This window comes from Lygodium microphyllum, chromosome 16 (genome assembly GCF_053477565.2).
Source record: "Lygodium microphyllum isolate KBCC chromosome 16, Lygodium_microphyllum_v1.1.10, whole genome shotgun sequence".
NCBI classification, from domain to species: Eukaryota; Viridiplantae; Streptophyta; class Polypodiopsida; order Schizaeales; family Lygodiaceae; genus Lygodium; species Lygodium microphyllum.
The window spans coordinates 132,320,647-132,337,606 of record NC_141150.1 but is presented as its reverse complement, the minus strand read 5'-3'; positions in this window follow the sequence as shown (position 1 = coordinate 132,337,606).

Here is a 16,960-nt window from a genome sequence, read left to right as displayed (position 1 = left end):
CCTTCCTCCTCCCCTTCTTCCTTCCTCTCCTGCTTGTTCTTCCCCTTCCTCTCCTTCTTCTTTATTTTTTTCCTCCTCCCACTTCTTCTTCTCCTTCCACTTCTTCTTCTCCTTCTTCTTCTCCCTCCATATCCTCTCCCCCCTCCTCTCCCTCCTCGGCGTGCCTCTACCTCCTCCACCCGTAGAGCCTATGGCAGCCTCCCTCTCCTCCACGTGCCGTCTGCGAAGCCTCCCGGCGGCCTTCTTCAGCAACGGCCTCCCTCTCCTCCACGCGCCATCCGCAGCGCCCCCGGTGGCTTCCTCCACTCGCAGCGCCGCCTGCGAAGCCTCCCGATGGCCTCCTCCAACAATTGCCCCCTCTTCCTCTCGCGGGCTTCTTCCTCCCCCGCCTGCTCCACCTCCCTCCCCCTCCTGCTACCTCTCTCCCCCGCCTGTTGAGCACCCGCCTGCGGCGCCTCCAGCCGTCCTCCACGCGCCACCACTACCTCCTCCTGGGCCTCCTCCAGCCGCCGCGGCCACCTACACCTCCTCCTCCTCTAACCACACCAAGGTACCACTAACCTAACCTTAGTCAACACTAACCTGAGTTTAGTTACCACTAACCTAGGTTAGGTTTACCACTAACCTAAATACCGTTAACCTCTGATGTAACTATAGTCAATCAACTAACCTAACTCAGGTTAGTTCCCCCACTAACTAACCCTAGGTTAGTTAGTCTCACCTAGGTTAGTTACTACTTGCCTAGACTAACTTAACTTGACCTAACTGACCCCAAACTAACCTAATTGACCTACCTAACCCTAGACTAACTAAGACTAACCTAATTAACATTGACTAACCTAACTAGCCTAGACTTGACTTACCCTGACTTACCTGACTTATCTAGACTAACCTGATTTAGTTGACTTAACTTGACCTTACTTACCTAACTAACCTGATTTACATCATTTAATTGATTTAGTTAATTTAAACAATTTATTTAAATTCAAAAAAAATTACTCCTCACAAGTGGCTACTTGCCCTGATAATTCATGGCACTCCATGATTGATTCTGTGGTCTTGAATCAACGACAGAACACAGCTTCTACCTATGTACAGAGTACTAACCAACTGAGGGTGGATCTCTTAGCTCACCTTTCCAAAAATAATCCATTTGTTTCAACCTTTTTTTATGCCTATCAGAGAATATATGTCTTAGGTCCCTCTGTTCCTAGCCTACTATACTACCAACAAATGGCTCACCGTTATGATACCTATCTTTCCCTTTATCAAACCAATTCAATAGCAATCTTACCCCTTCTTTTCCAACCTCAATCTTTTCCTCAAATTCCAATATTTACATATTGCTCTTTTATCGAAGATAGAGTATTTTCTCCTTCTCCACCATGTCCTTCTCCATCTATCCATATATCTTCTACCTTTCCTATTTATCAATTAACACCCTTCTTAACTGATTCCCTAAAATTTTCAGCCAGTCCTTCTTTAACTTATTTCTCCTTTTATGATTTTGCCTACCCATTTCTTCATCCACTTTTACTTATTCCACTTCCCTCTCCAGCCACTTCTATCTCTCAACCCTCTCAATTGGTTAATGAATATGAAGGATTTGATCAGCAAATTCCCAGAAGAAGAGGATGGAGCTCGACTGATTCTCTTACAGGACCTCAAATTAACTAGCCAATAATTCCGGGGGATTGGACAACTGCCAGTCAAGTATACCAGAACTATCTTCATTTTTCTCACCAATATTCACAATCTCTAGATTCTTCAGTGAGATTGACAACTCATTTTGCTTGGTATCTAGCATACATGCATAGGCATTCCCATAATGATCAAAAGGCCATTCCAAAACTTTGTATGAATGTCAATGTGAACATTGACTCCCACCAGTTGGATGTCCTGTATTTTCATGCTCTATGTCTCCCAGCAGATACCTTGTCTTGCTAGAAAGGATGTGCTGCTTGCAGTTCTTTCAAAATCCTCCTGAGACATTTGTAGATGAATCCTTCTCCATGGATCGCTTTCGAAACCACCAAGCCTTCAAAAGGGATCATCTTCATTGATGCCTTTGCAATGTATCTTGGATGATTCTTAATGATATATATCTCTTTTTGGAGGTGTCATTCAGATGGTTGTGTTAGTGTTTGTGTGTGTGTTGTAATAATTGTATGTGATGAGTTCGTGCTGATTGAGAATTATTTGTTCGAGAGATCTTTTCAAAAGATTGATGGTGGATGGAAAGCCTACGGTGGAAAGCTGAAGAGAACCTCTTATATCCTTTACAAATTTGTTTGGCTTTAAAATGATTAATCAGATGAGTTAATGAATGATGGAAGTTTTTCTTTAGTAGTATTTTCTATCAAATACAGGTGATAAGTTGGGGTTGTGGTTTGAAGAGATTATTGAAGATCCGATGGAAGATAAAATTGAGCTCTTTAATGAACTTATATTCTTCTTTTCCTTAGGTTGCGAGGATGCTTCATTTCTAAGTGTGGGGATATGTTGAGAGTGGAAAAAGACTGAATTTTTGACTGCTTTTTGTTGTTTTTGAGGACTGAATGATTGATTTTTTATGGATTTACAGTGATGTATGGTTGATAAAGGAAGTATTTGAGAGTGTTTTGGAAGATATTGATTATGTTTTGGAAGTTCATGATCATTTTTAGTGAAGATATGAGGTCCTGTGATGTTCTGATTGGTTCTGTATACCTTCTATATAGCTTCTGTTTTGTTCCAATTGTCTTCTGTATGAAGCATGGATTGATGATTGATGAAGATTGAGATCTTTTGAAAGTTTATTTAATAGTTTTTGATAGTTTGGAATGGTTTGAGTATGAGTTATGAGGTTTTGATGACCTTCTGTGACCTTTTGTAGAGCCTCTGTCTGTGCTCTATCTCTGTACTGTAACTGTACTGTAGCTGTTTTGGTGCTGTACTGTAACTGTTCTATAGACCTTCTGTAAGTGTTCTGTAGAATGTATGTGTGACTTTGGGAAAGTTTTCTAACCTTTGGAAAGGATGAATCTAAGTTCAAAAGAGCTAGAATAAGTGGAAGAAGCAGCTGTGTTGAAGACTGAAGAGAAGACTAAGTGACAGTGACAGTAGTGAGCTGTGAAAAGACATTGTAGTGGGTCTGGTGACTCTTCATATCAGACATACTTCTTGGGAGGTGCATCCACAACCTAAGAAGGATTATTGAGAGTTATTATGAGAGTATTGTAGTGAGGATATGATGTACTATTGATAGAGAGAGAGAGAGAGAGAGAGAGAGAGAGAGAGAGAGAGAGAGAGAGAGCCAGAGATAGTCAATTCTATCAAAACAATGTAACTGTATATGAGACATTAAGAGAGAGAACTATGAAGACATTGAAGATGAATAATATGTGATTGATTTCCTTTCAAAGATGGTGTATTCCTTTGTGTTCTTTGTTATATTGATGGTATGAAGATGTTGAAGATTATGGTTGATTCTATCAAATCCGTGGGAGAAATCTACTATGATGCTGCATGAAGAATTGCTGTTTTCTTTGTTTTGATGATCAAAAGAATGAAATAAAAGCTTGTTGATGTTACAAGATAGATTTTCTTGCAAGAGAATTCCCTTTTCCTTGGTGTTCCTCTTAGGGCTCCACTTTGCAACTTCTTCGTGTTCACACTTTGAGACTCTATTAGCTAGCTTGTTCAAGACTCTACAGTCGATGCACATCTTGAAATATCCATCTTCCTTCTTGATTTATAGGATTGAGGCACAAGTAGGAGAACTCGGCTCAATAAACCCCATCCTCAACCAACTCCTTGACTTGCTTTGCAACTTCTTCGTGTTCACACTTTGAGACTCTATAAGCTAGCTTGTCACTGGCTTTGAAAGGGGCTCTAAATCAATGGGGTGATCCACTTGTCTTTTAGGTAGGAGGACTGTAGGCATTTGGAACAACTCCTTGTACTCTTCCAAAATATATTTTAATGTTGTGTTTATTGCCAAAATTGACTAATTTGTGGCGTCTTTGTCTAAATGTAATACAAATATCTATGAACATCTCTTGAATTCTCTTTTGAGTTTCTTGGCTATAATAAACTAAAAATCTGCATTATCTTGAATCCCCTCTAAGTGTATGAGTTGTCCATGCATAACAAACTCTATATAAAGATGAGAGAAGTCCATAGCAATTTTACCTAAGTGTTTCAGCAGTCATAGCCCAAAACAACATTAATGGAGCCCATGTCAAGTGCAATCAAGTTCACCACTCACTAATGGCACAATTTTCAGCCAAGTATAGGGGTACCTTAGAGCATGTTGTGTGCTAATTTTCTCATAACCATTTACCATGTATACCTTGATGGGCTACAGTAATTTAGTGAGAAAGCATCTCAATCGAACCTTGTTTACAAAACTATGAGTACTACTAGTATCCGCTAGAATAAAAAGATATTTTTCATTTTTGCTCCCTTATATTTGCAAAATTTACTTGAACTTCTAGAGCCCGTCGATGCATCCATAGAGATAGAGCAAAGGGAGGTGGCAGCAAGTGGGGGTTATCGTAGAATTGGTCCTACTTCGATCATAAGGAAAACATCCGTGTGGGTCAAAGGGAAATCATTTAGGGGATTGTAGAATTATTATTGGCATATGTCTTCATCATAATCCTCATGACCAGCCACTATTATAGCATCGGGATCTTCATCATCTTCTTCCACAAACTCCAAGACATACATACTATTTAAATAATTCATTAAATTCTTCTCTTTCCCGAGCTACCCTTTCTACCTTTGAGCATTTGGGGCCCGAGCGGGAGCTGGGAGTGCGTACTACTAGTGCGGCCACCTGTTGTGTGTTTCGAGTCTCGACTTTCTTGACTCGAGGATTCTTCGGCCTTCGCCCTGGGCAATGTCGCTTAGGGCCTCGCTTCTTGGCATACCTCTTGATGGTGGGCACATAGCGCTCCGGTGGAGGGGTGCGTGCCACATGCTCCCGCCTTCTGCGAAGAGCGTCTTTGCATGCTAGATCTCCATGATTCTCCATGCGTTCCGCCGCAAAAGGAAACCTGCAAGACGCAATCCAAGGGTTAGACCTTGATACAAGATACAACTGTTTGCATGGAAGGGATTTTAGTGTGGTTTATGAAGCGCATATGACAAGAAGGGGAGGGGTGAGGCATGCGGTGTTTGTTGTAGAGGAATGGCCCCCATGCTAATGTTCGCGTGGCCTCCAGTCATTAGCGGATATTAGTGTATGCTAAGTCACATGGACTGGTTGTCGTGGAGTGGGACAGGGCACATCCTCGAAAGAATAGACCAAACAGGGAAGCAGGTGTATTGGAAAGGACTACACCTTGCCTACACCATCAGAGTTGTTGGTCCAAGCTTCCTATGGTGGCAATGTAGGTTGCATGCTCTCACTTGGAGGTGGGGCTGGTCACACACTTTTAAATGCGTGATGAGAGGAGGACTTGAGGAGCTTAGCCTGTCAGACCCAACTCTTCTGCCTGCGCTTGACTATCATTGCTTGTGTGTGTTAATATTGTTTATACAAGGTGACACAAGAATCAGTGTTTATTTATATACATATTTATGAATCCACGTCACTTCACGAGGATAAGAACCAAGTGTAGAACTCGGGGTTGTACCGGAGCATGGCACATGCATCCAGTATTCGCGGCAGCTTACTTAATACTGATAGATATTTTGCCACGTTGAGTAGCATGGAACCTTGACCGAGTCTACTGGCAATATGTAACTCCTCCTCAGTGAGAACCTTATCAATTAAAGGGCCCTGTAGCCTAGTCCCAGCTAAGTCCGTACCCCGAATGTCAGTGAGCACTCGAAGGGAAGTTGGTGCCACGTAGGTTGGGTCTCTTTGAGATCGCCATTTGGCCAATTGCTCTTCTGAGACCGTCATGATCTGAGCCCCTAGTTCGGCCATTACAATGCGGCTTTCGCACCAACGCTGCTCAAATTGACTCTGGCCTGCTGACAGACGCTTTAGTAGCTCTATGTCTATGAGATTCGGTCGACAGAGCACTTCATTGAACGTGACGGTTAAGCGCAGTTCGTCAGCCTCCTCATCAGGGATGAGTCGCATATGTTCATGCAAGAGCCTGTCGTAGTGCCCGTTAAGATGTTCTTGTTCTTCCCATGATAGAGGAAAGGTCAAGTAATCTCCAAGCTGCTCCTTGGGGATCGTGCCCATGTCCGCAAGGACGTAGACACGCGCGACCACTTTGAGCTTAGCCTCCAACTCAGTTAAGTATTCTGCGACACTTCTATGTTCAACGAGGGCTTGCTCGGTTGCTATCTCATGCAAAGTTCTAAGAGTTTCCTTAGGCTTTAGCATGGCTGGGGGCTCAGGCCTAGATGAGAAAGATTGGTCAACGCTAGGATTTCTTATGCTCTTGGGGTTCTCACATTTCTCCTGAGGTTTTGCTGCTATTTTGTCATGGTTCTTCTCGGATATGACTGGTATAGATTTGTCACCCTATTGTGACAGCGTTGTATCCACTCTTGATTGATCAATGTGAGTTCTATTGTCAGTGGATAGAGTGTTGCAAGCAACTGTTGATGGCAACTGTTGCTTTGGTTTGTCAGAGCACACAGATGTGTCTGAGTTTTCACTGCTATTAGGAGAAGCATCAGTGGGTTCATTGGTGGATGGACTCGATGCTTTATTCATCAGCTCTCCAGTGCCCTTCGTCTCAACGTTCTTGGGGTCCACAACCACCTGCAACTGTTGTTGTTTTCTCTGCTTTCTCCTCTTTTTCTTGGTCAATGAAGGTGCCTCTCTCAACGACTCAGGACCCTGGGCTATTTTGACCGTTGATGTGCTTGGTCGGGCCTCAGCATTTCCCTTTTCTAGTGTGTCCTTATGGGATATAGCCGCGGTTTGCTGAATAGCCTTGCCCGGTTGTGAGGGCACAACTGCCGCTCTTTTCGCAGAGTCTAGCTTTTCAACCAACTCCCTTGCGTTTAACTCCTCCAGCCTAGGCTTTAGGCCCTTTGAAAGTGCTGGAGTTTTCGAGGAAGTTGGTTGCGACACCTCTTCCATAGGCGAACTTCTACACTTTCCACATAGGGTATTGTCATGGCCAAGGGCTGCGACTACTGTGATCCCTGATTGGAAGTAGTAGCAGCTAGTTTAGTGGGCTGGCTACCTTTTGTGGATTGCGGTGTCAAGTCCCTAGGGCGATCAGAAGTGGTCATGTCTTTTGTTGGCCTTTGAGCACTCATCTGTGTAGATCGAGCATGAGTTGATTTAGTCACATTAGGTTGCTCATGCATATCCTTGAGTCGAGAGCTACAGATAGCGTCATGTCCCACCTCTTGGACATTTGGAAACTTAGATGGAAATAGAGATTGGAATTGAGCCGTTTCCCTTGACAACCGCTATTGTGCTTCCTGTGTCCTTTTGAAAAAAGAGGATGTAGGAGATCTAGGACTCTTAGGTGGACTTGGCACTGGCTGAATGATTTGCTCGAGGCTTTTAGACGATTGTGCCATTTGCTTTGTTGAGCGATCAGCCTTGCCTTGAGCAATGTTGTGCCTATGATGCTTGTTCTCCCCTTGGGAAAGCAAAGGCTGCTTGGGCACTAATGATTTTTGTGCCTGCTCAATGGCTACGTATGACATCTGTCTATTTAGCATGCTAGGCTGGGGCTCTTTCCTTCGAACAATCATGTCTGGTTCCTTGCCTTGAGACCTAGAGTTTCTCTTAGATTTCCTCCTGTGCCATGCTTTTGAGGCACTCTGGCCTTCAGCTGATGGAGGCGGTTTAGCAGGGGATTTTGGTACCCAAATCCATTGGTTACCTGCGTAGTATCCTTGAGCACGTAGCAACGCTTTGGATATCCATCGCGGCGTTGTGCTGACTCTCCATCGATGCCTTCGTCTATAAGGCTTGGGCTTCTTTTGGGGTCTTCTACGATATTTGTAAGTCCAAAGCCCGTCCTTGGCATTGTCTCTTGACCTTCTTGTTTCAGGCCTGGCCTCACTCACTGGTTCTCGTTGCTCGACCTGTGCTTGTATCAACTCTTCCAACAAATCCTTGCCCTCGTTTGTAGGCTTGACTGTTATGTCATCACCTTCCTTGCCTTTCCCTTGAGGTTCGATGAGGTCACCCTTGCTAAAGGTGGTGACTATCCTCACACCCGGTAGTGTAGAGCCATTACTTCACTAGGGTCCAATTTGGAAGACCTATCACTGCGCGTGTTTTCTCTCCAACCTACTCGGGGGAGGTGCGGAGGGGGCAACCCTCTGCGGGGGTCCAGGGGGGGCAATCCCCCCCGGCCCGCAGGGCCATTACGGTAGACGCCATATGCAATTTGGAGAACCATTTATAGCTAAATTTTAAACTACATGCTCTAAGTTTCAGCCCAGTGATGGATCTATGATGTGCCTTTAGCTCTACGTGGTCTTTGGGGTCAATTTCAGGGTTTAGATGCATCAGAATTTGTGTTTTGGATACCTGTCCGATTTTGACAGTTTTTTGGTCCGATTCTAAGATGTCTGATTTTCAGGAGTCCGATTATCAGAATCGGACATCCGATTTTGGGTTGGTCCGATCGAACCAATGGTTCGATTTTGGTCACGTCCGATTCTAGGAGTCGGATCAAGAAGTGGTCCGATTTTCAAAGTGGTCCGATTCTGGGAATCGGATCGGACAGGGTGGTACGATTCTGGCAGGTTCGATTCTGAGCTGGTCCAATTCTGGGACTCGGATGGCCTGGTCCGATTCTGAGTGATCCGATTATGGATTGGTCCGAGTGTCCGAGTCGAACAGGTTGGTCCAAGTGTCCGAGTCGGACGGGTTGGTCCGAATCTGAGTGGTCCGAGTGCCACGTGGCACGTCCGATCAGGCTAGTCCGATTTTGGGAATCGGACCAGACTGGTTCGACTCACTCTCAGTCGAGCGGTCTGATTCTGAAAATCGGACGGTCCGACTCCAGAACTCGGGTGGTCCGATTCTGGGAATCGGACCACAGCAAGTTGGTCCGAATGCGTCGGCGGCAGGTGCGATTCCCGCGCGTTTGACCCCTCCTCACTGTCTGGTGCACACAATCACCATAGACTTTCTAGATCTAATCAGGGCACTTGTTGGAAAACACCAGACTCACCTGGAGCAGCACGAATCACCGGCGCCTAGAAACCGGGGCAGCGCTTTCTCGTCCTCTGAACCAGAAGTTCTCTCTCCCTCTATCACACACAAGGCAAACCAAGGAAATGAGGTCTGTCCTGGCCTCCCAGGCCTCTTAAGGTCCTTTCCCAGCACTGCAGAACCTCACAGCTAGTTCCCTGTCCCTGTCTCACCCAGAACTCGAATCTGGTCCCCTGTTTCCATGTTTTAACCTATTACACAGCAACAGAAAACCCTACTGTTTGTTTCTTTTTCTTTGTTTTTTTCCTATCCTAAATGCATCCAAAACACAAAGTAAATACCTACACTACTCCATCTCAATCATAAATCTCAAGAAAGCAAAACACCTACTTGCCAAGGAGATCGAATACCCTCTTCAACCCCCTCGCTTCCTACCTATCTATCTCAAGCACCGGTTCGGGGAAAACCCTACTCCAATGCTCGATTTGAAGCGCGCAAGTGCTCAAGGCTTGAATCCGTTGGTCCCGGCAACAAAACCAAAATGTGGGAGCTTTCGCTCAACCGCCAAGACCCTCGGACCGCTTATTGTTTCAAGCGTTCCAAGCCGAGCACTAATGGCTACCTCTCACATAGCCGACACGCCATCCATATCTACGGGTGTAGTGAGCTTACCTTGATGCCGTTCGAGTTAGCTCCTCTCCCGCACACTCCGGTAGCTCCACCATCCAAGTGCAAGCTTCAAGCAAGCTCCATCCTCGAGCTCCACGCTCCAAGCTCCATTGCCGCGAGCAAGAGAAGAGAAGAGAAGAGAAGAGAAGAAGAGAGGAGAAGATGGAGAGCTTCTCCTCCTCGGTCCCTCACCCTCACACACTCACTCCCTCACACTCTCACACTCCCTCACTCAAGCACAAGCTCAAGCAAGCAAGAACAAGAAGAAGAAGAAGAAGAGGAGAGCTACTTTTGGCCACACACAAGAATGAGCTTCTCATTCACTTTTCAACTTTATATACAAAACCCTAAATCCCTTTTGGGCGGTCATCCCCTTTTCCCCTTTTTACATGGCCGGCCATAGCCTAGGCCCTTTTTCCCATTGTCCTTCTATCTTCCTAGCTTCCTGTCCACCGCCCATCTTCATTTACAAATTGCACAGTTGAGAGCCCGGCGCTCTTTTACAAGATTTCAGGGTGCGCCTTTTTATTTTAAAATGCGCCTTTCCCCTTTTGCCTTTGCCTTGGACTTTTAAGGTTGCCCTTGCGCTTTTGGCCTTTTCTCCTTTTCTTTCTTCAGTCGGGCTACCTTTTTTCCGCCTTTGCCCTGCATCTTTTCCACTTCCTTTTGCTTTCTTCGTGTTGGGGTTAACATAGTTCCTCATATGCGTGTTGGCATTCTTTAGTCCATTCAAATATAATCAATAGCTTGTACAAAGGTCTAGCAATCAATGCGTAATTCAGCACAAACCGCCGATAATACCCCGTATGGCCTAAGAAGCATTGCACTCCCTTATAGTTGGTTGGGGATGGAAGATCAACAATGACCCTGGCTTTCAAAAAGCCCATGGCAATGCCATTTTTCAATACCACGTGCCCTAAGATACATCTGTGCTTTACCCAGAACTGGCACTTTAAGGGATTCAGAGAGAGGCAATATACGCAACATCGTTCAAAGACTGCTCGGAGTCTATCTAAATGTTCTCTCCAGGTCGAATGAACACACAAGTCATCTATGAAGACTTCTAACTCTTTCCTAAGCATGTCTTTAAATATAGTGCACATAAGGCATTGAAAGGTGGCTAGAGCATTCGTCAACACGAAGGGTATGACTATGTAGGCAAAGACACCCCACTCAGTGGCGAATGCAGTCTTATGCCTATTGTCAAGATTCACCTGCACCTGATTGTATCCAAAGAAGCCATCCAAAAAACTGTAGGCCTCTTTGCCCGCCACTCTCTCGAGCATGTGCTCGGTGTACGACAATGGGTAGTTGTCCCTCTTAGTTGCAGCATTCACCTTCTTGTAATTGACGCACACCCTAATCTTTCAGTTCTTCTTCATTACAATGACTATGGGTGATACCCAGTCTGTGTGCTCAATTTTGTAGATGAACCTCGCTCTCATCAGCTTGTCGATCTCTTCCTTGAGTGCATGAGCATGTTTTGGATTGATGGGGTATGATCGCTGCTTGGCCGATGTTGCGTCTAGCATCATGGGTATGTTATGAGTCACTACACTTGGATCTATCCCCTTGAGTTCTTCTAAGGACCAGGAGAATACGTCTATATACTCTCGTAAGAGGACAATGAGAAGTGTCTCCTCCTCCTCCGTCAGGTCATTGGCAATAATATAGGTCAAGATGTCTCCCCTTCTTGGGCTAGGTTCACCTCCTTGACCTTGGCGAGTCCCTCGATGGGTTCACTTGTTTGTCCTTGACGTTTGGCACCCAGCAGGATCGCTACCCTATCGCCATTTTTAAACTTCATAAATCTCTTGGGGAGGTCATGTGGTTTTCATTGTTCGTCTGCTCTTGCTCCTTAGACTGTTCTGCCCTTTCTTCTTTCAAGCATCTGCACCTCAGGTGGACGGGTAGGTCCCCCTTGGTACGTCTAGTCTTGGGATGCCTCTGTATTTTTAGGTCACTTTCTGAACTCACTTCTGACTCGAAATCAAACTCCTCATCTTCGCTAGATGAGGTAGTCTCCCCCGGTGGTCGTAGCTCAGTGACTCTGTTCTAAGAACTAATGTTCTACTTGGTTGGGTTAGGCCTGCTTGCTCTAGATCTATGGCTCTTACACGTTCCAATCAAGCGCGGTCACAATCCACGTGCATGACCCTTTGCTCTATCCTGAAGGTGTTCTTTCTCTTTGGCCTAGAATCTGCCCATATATGTTCTATCACTCATCCTTCGATGTCGTATTCTATGGTATCTATCTCATCCTCACTCTCATCATTGCAGCAGCAGTAGTCCTTATATTCGTCATTGAAAGCATCTTCGTCTGATTGCTCATCGTCTCCTAGGTCTTGGTATGTCTCATGTATTTGATCGGGGACCAGGGCCCAATTGTATCTGAGGTTTAGGTCATGCACCCTGGCCCATTGCCAACTTGGTACATTTAAGAGATCTTGGAGTGGCTTGAATTTTGCTATTGGATTGCCTGCTAGCTTGCCAATCAAATACTCTAAAACCCCTTGGATCTCCCTCCAATTGGTTGGCACTTGGAAGGTGGCAGGGTTGGGTCTTCTGTGGAGGTTTCCTACCATCATGCAAATTGGTACTGAGGGTGCACCCTTGGCTCGCTGATCATCTTAAAGGCATGTTCATACTCCTCGTCATCCAAGAACAACAGGTTGACGGTAGCAAGGACATGCATCCAGTCTCGCTCATCTTTAAGACATGGTATATACTTAATTAGGGGCCCATAGGATTTCTTGATCTGGGTATCACACTTGAGCATCATGGAGATGGTGTCGAGGTCAACAAGTATAGTTGTCCAAGAGTCTGTCTCTACCCTTACGGATTCTGTTCTATTGCCTAAGAAGATGAGACCATTCCCCCAATCTTTGATCACTTTAGCATTGCACATCCAAGGTCGGCCCAATAGGACATCGTAGTCCACTCCCTCCATGACTATAAAGTCGACTGAGAATTGAACTCCAGTAATTTTCACCGACCAATTTTTTAGCACCCCAAATGACTTCACTTTCATTCCCTTAGCTAATGTGGCATTAAACCTAGCAGTCTCGACAGGTGGGTTGCCCCAAGTCTGGAGCACTGGATGGCTCAGTACACTAACTCCCGCCCCTGTGTCTACAATCCCTTTCCTTTTTGTGTTTCCTAGGGCTAAGACCGGTAAGATCGTGTGCATCTTGGTGCCTTCCCAAAAAGCATTAATGTGCAAGGATTTAGGCATAGAGTGTAACATCAAACTCAGTATCTGTGTCTTTGCATCATGTTCTTGTAGGCGTGCATCAGCTTGCTCTTGTAAATGTAGTCAAGACTACCAAAAACAAAAAAAAAAAAATCTAAAACTATACCTCCCCATCAACTTAGTTGAGATGGCCCATTCAACCCACTACTTCAAGTCCCGCCATAGGATCGAATGCTGCCTAAGCAGATCTCCCAGGCTTAATGTCACCGGGGTGGTCGCTAGAGTGGTAAGGAGGTTGTTGGCTGCTCATCTTTCTCCTATTATGGATTGTCCTGGCCAGTGGTCCTGACTGGGTTGCTGGCCCATAGAGTTAAGGCTTTGCCTAAGCGGTACTTCTTGTGGCACAGTTGCATCTCTCAATTTCGATGGAGGGGCTGAGAGTGGCATGCCAATGCTAGAGAGATCCTTGATCTCATCCTCTAAGATGGGCTCAGCATCTTTCAGGTGTTCTTGAGCCTCCTTTACCCACTCCTTCACCTTCTTGATGGCCTCTAGTTGGGGCTTCGGATCGGGGTACTCCCCTACCCTAGCACTTCCCTTTTCATCCATCTTTGGAGCTGATGTGTCTGCCTCAATGTCAGTGACTTCCTTTTTAGTAGGTAGCATTGTGGCACTCACAATTTTAAGCACAACTTTAGCTTCGGGTCTCTTCTTCCTTCGCCTATGGCTCTTTTTCCCTATCGAGGCTACGTCAAGATTGCTAGGACCTAGCAATGATATGCCGGCCTGCTTCGTTTGTGCACGGGTCTAACATGCAATGGGATATGTGTAGCCTCCCTATCCAGATTCTCAACATCGAACAACCCCAATGGGATAGATGGCACGTTAGCTTAGCTCGAGGATGGTTTTCACTTTGGACAGTCAATGAAGAGATGAGTGATTCCACACTCAGGACACCTTAGGTCAGCCTTGTCTCTATTTTATTGCTCCCTTTTGGGACAGCATGATGAGATGTGTCCCCGGTGACCACAAGTCCAACACATGATTGGATCTTGGGTCTGCCCTCCTAGGCCTCTACCTTGTCCCCTACCTAATGCCATCACCGAAATTGGTCGGTAGTCCATAAGGATTTTGTTGCCCTCATTGTCATGCGAGACGTAAGGGTATATGTAAGGCTCTTCCTCATTTGGCTCTTCCACGTAGTGGATTGGAGCATCACTCGGTGGATGTGTCACATAGGGACTAGGTGGTCTGAGTATTCCAATAGGATTTATATCCATTCTAGGAACATCCGACTTAGCATCGTCTAGCACGATAAGGGCCAATGGCGCTCCCCTTCCAAAGAATTATTGCAGCATCTTTGCTAGATAAGGTTGACTATATGGTTGTGAGTACAGAAGTCTCCTAGGTAGTCTACAATACGCACCATCATGACCAAACCTATCGCAATTAGCTCAAGGTCGTGACCTGGGGTCTTGACACTCAGCCAACAGGTGGTTCCCGCCATAGTACATGCATTGGACATGTGGTCGCGTTGGTCGACTTAGCATTTCTTGCATCTTGGCTATTTCCATTTTCATGTCAGCCAATTCCTGGTTGGTGCATGCAACCTTTCCCTTATCTTGGGTACTTGCACCTGATCGCTCACTGGATGTTGAAGCTCTCTCCGAACTTCTTGAATTGATCTCTTCTTGGTTCGAGTTTCTAGAGCTCCTCTCCTTCAATTGGTCATCGACTCGGATGGCCTCTTTGAACACCCTAGCTAGCGCATCTCGCTGCAAGCTTGAGTTACTCACCAAGGCTTTATAAAGCTCCTCATTTCGTATTCCAGTGATGAATACTGTCAACACTGCTCTTTCGGTCATCGAGATTCTCTTGAAGAGACTCCTTACATGGGTCACATAGTCATGGATGTCCTCTTTTTCCTTCTGCTTGATGTTCATAAGTCGTACTAGCAGGTTGTTAGAGTATCCCGGCTTGAAAAATCTCTTAATGAAGAGGTTTTTCAATCCATTGAAGTTCACTCGCTCTGTGGTGTCTAGACTTGTGTACCAAGTTCGACCCTTATCGCCTAAGCAAAGTTCAAATGCTTGAGAGTGTTGAGTCAAGTTGATGAGATTGTTAGCCTCGCAAACCTGCTCGAACTGCTCTATAAAACTGTACATATCGCCTTGGGGCTGGAACTTATCGAGCTACTTAGCGACAACTGGTATCTTAGGCTAGCTCTTAGAGCCTTGGCTCACCCCTAACCCCACTAGTTGTGACATGGCTAATGCTGCAGCGCTCTACTCTACTGCTGTGTTTTCTAGAAATCACTTCATGAGAAGCTCACTTAGCATCAAGTCTCCTTCTAGCGCTCTCTCATGGTCAGTTTGATTCCTGCCTGCTAGGTTCAGTACTCGTTGTATCTCTTGCATCTCTGCATTCTACCTCAAGCTCCTAGTCTACTGGTCTTGGTTGTATTCCACTATGTCTTGCAGTGCTTTGTGGGCTAGTTTCATTTCCTCCTCTAGGTCAGCTATGATGGCTTCTGCCACTCTACCGCGGTGCTCATATCCAGCGTGAGAGTCGTAACTACTCACCAACTGCTGGATGGCTTCTGAAAAACTCCTAAGTCAAATTCCTCGCTCTCCCTGCAGTCTAAGCTTTCCTCTGATAGGGTTGTGTTCTCTTGCTCCACCAAGCTGTCGATAAGGTTAAGGAGGTCGGGTAGATCCACATCTCTTTTGCTATTCGCTTAGTCCTAAGCTGGGCTCCACTTGCCCGTCTATGTCTTGGGATCTCCTCCTATTGGTGGGTTCCTTCATGTTCTTTTATCTGAGCAAGTTTCTTAATTATTATATACAATCCTCAAGTTACCTCCACTTAGTGAGTGTGTTCTTTTCCATGCACTTGTGCTCAATCAGGCTTTTGGCTATTTTTAGGTGTACTTCAAGTGCTGCAAGTCAAGATGAGTGCAAAGAGCAAGTGTTTAAGCAGCATGCGCACTCTTGTCTTGTCTTAGGCTTGATGGGCTTGTTCGATCAATTTCTGGATGTCTTGGTATGTTTTAGGGTTTCTTGTTGCATTGTCTTACTCAGTTTAGGTTCCTTTGGGGTCTAGGTCTCCACTAGTTGTCATTAAGGCGCTGACTCTCTTGACAATGTACTCAAGCTAGTAAGCAGTTGCGTCTTGCAAATTTGCATATTCCTTGCGCCAGAATCGAGTTATGGGTGTCGGGATGGCTCACAAAGGTTGGCATTGTTGAGATCTAGCTAGGTCTGGTGCGAACTTCCACAAAATTTGCAAAAGTTTGACTCGGCCCAACTTGTATGAATTGCAGGGGCCGAGTGGTAGACTCGAACGGGCCGAGGGCCAAATAGGAGCACCGGTTGAACTTGCAGCTCAGACTGTCGAACAGATGTGGCCGAGGGTAGAGTGGGACGAGGGCCGAGTGGTTTGAGGGCCGAGTCACATTAGTGGGCCGAGTCAAGTTGGCCAAGGCTGAGTGGTCTGAGTGGTCCGAATGGTTGACTCGGACGGGCCAAGTAATACGTGTTCGAGTCGAGTGGTCCGAGTTATCCGAGGGCCGAATGGTCTGATTCTGGGACTCGGCCCAAAACCAAGCCACTCGAACAGGCCGAATCATGCATGACGGCCGCGCGCCGAGGATGATCTCATTGAATCCAACGATTCAAGCAATCACCAAGCATGCTGTCTTCCAGATCACAACAAATACATAGCAGGAAGGTTCTGATATACCTGAATCGTGCGACGAACTCCCCAATGGCAAGATCGAATCGAATCAATGATGGAAACTCTCTCTTTATGTCACTGCTAGGGTGAAAAATGAGCTCTTCTATGGTCTCCTAGCCCTTAAACCCCTTCGTGAGCAAGGTCTTGCTATCCCCAATCACTCCCTTGCCGGCATTAATCATTCCAACCACTCATTTTTCCCATTTACCTCGATTTGTGCCTGGTTTATCCTATTTTACAGCAGTAAACCCTACGCTTCTCCAATCTTATTTCTTAAT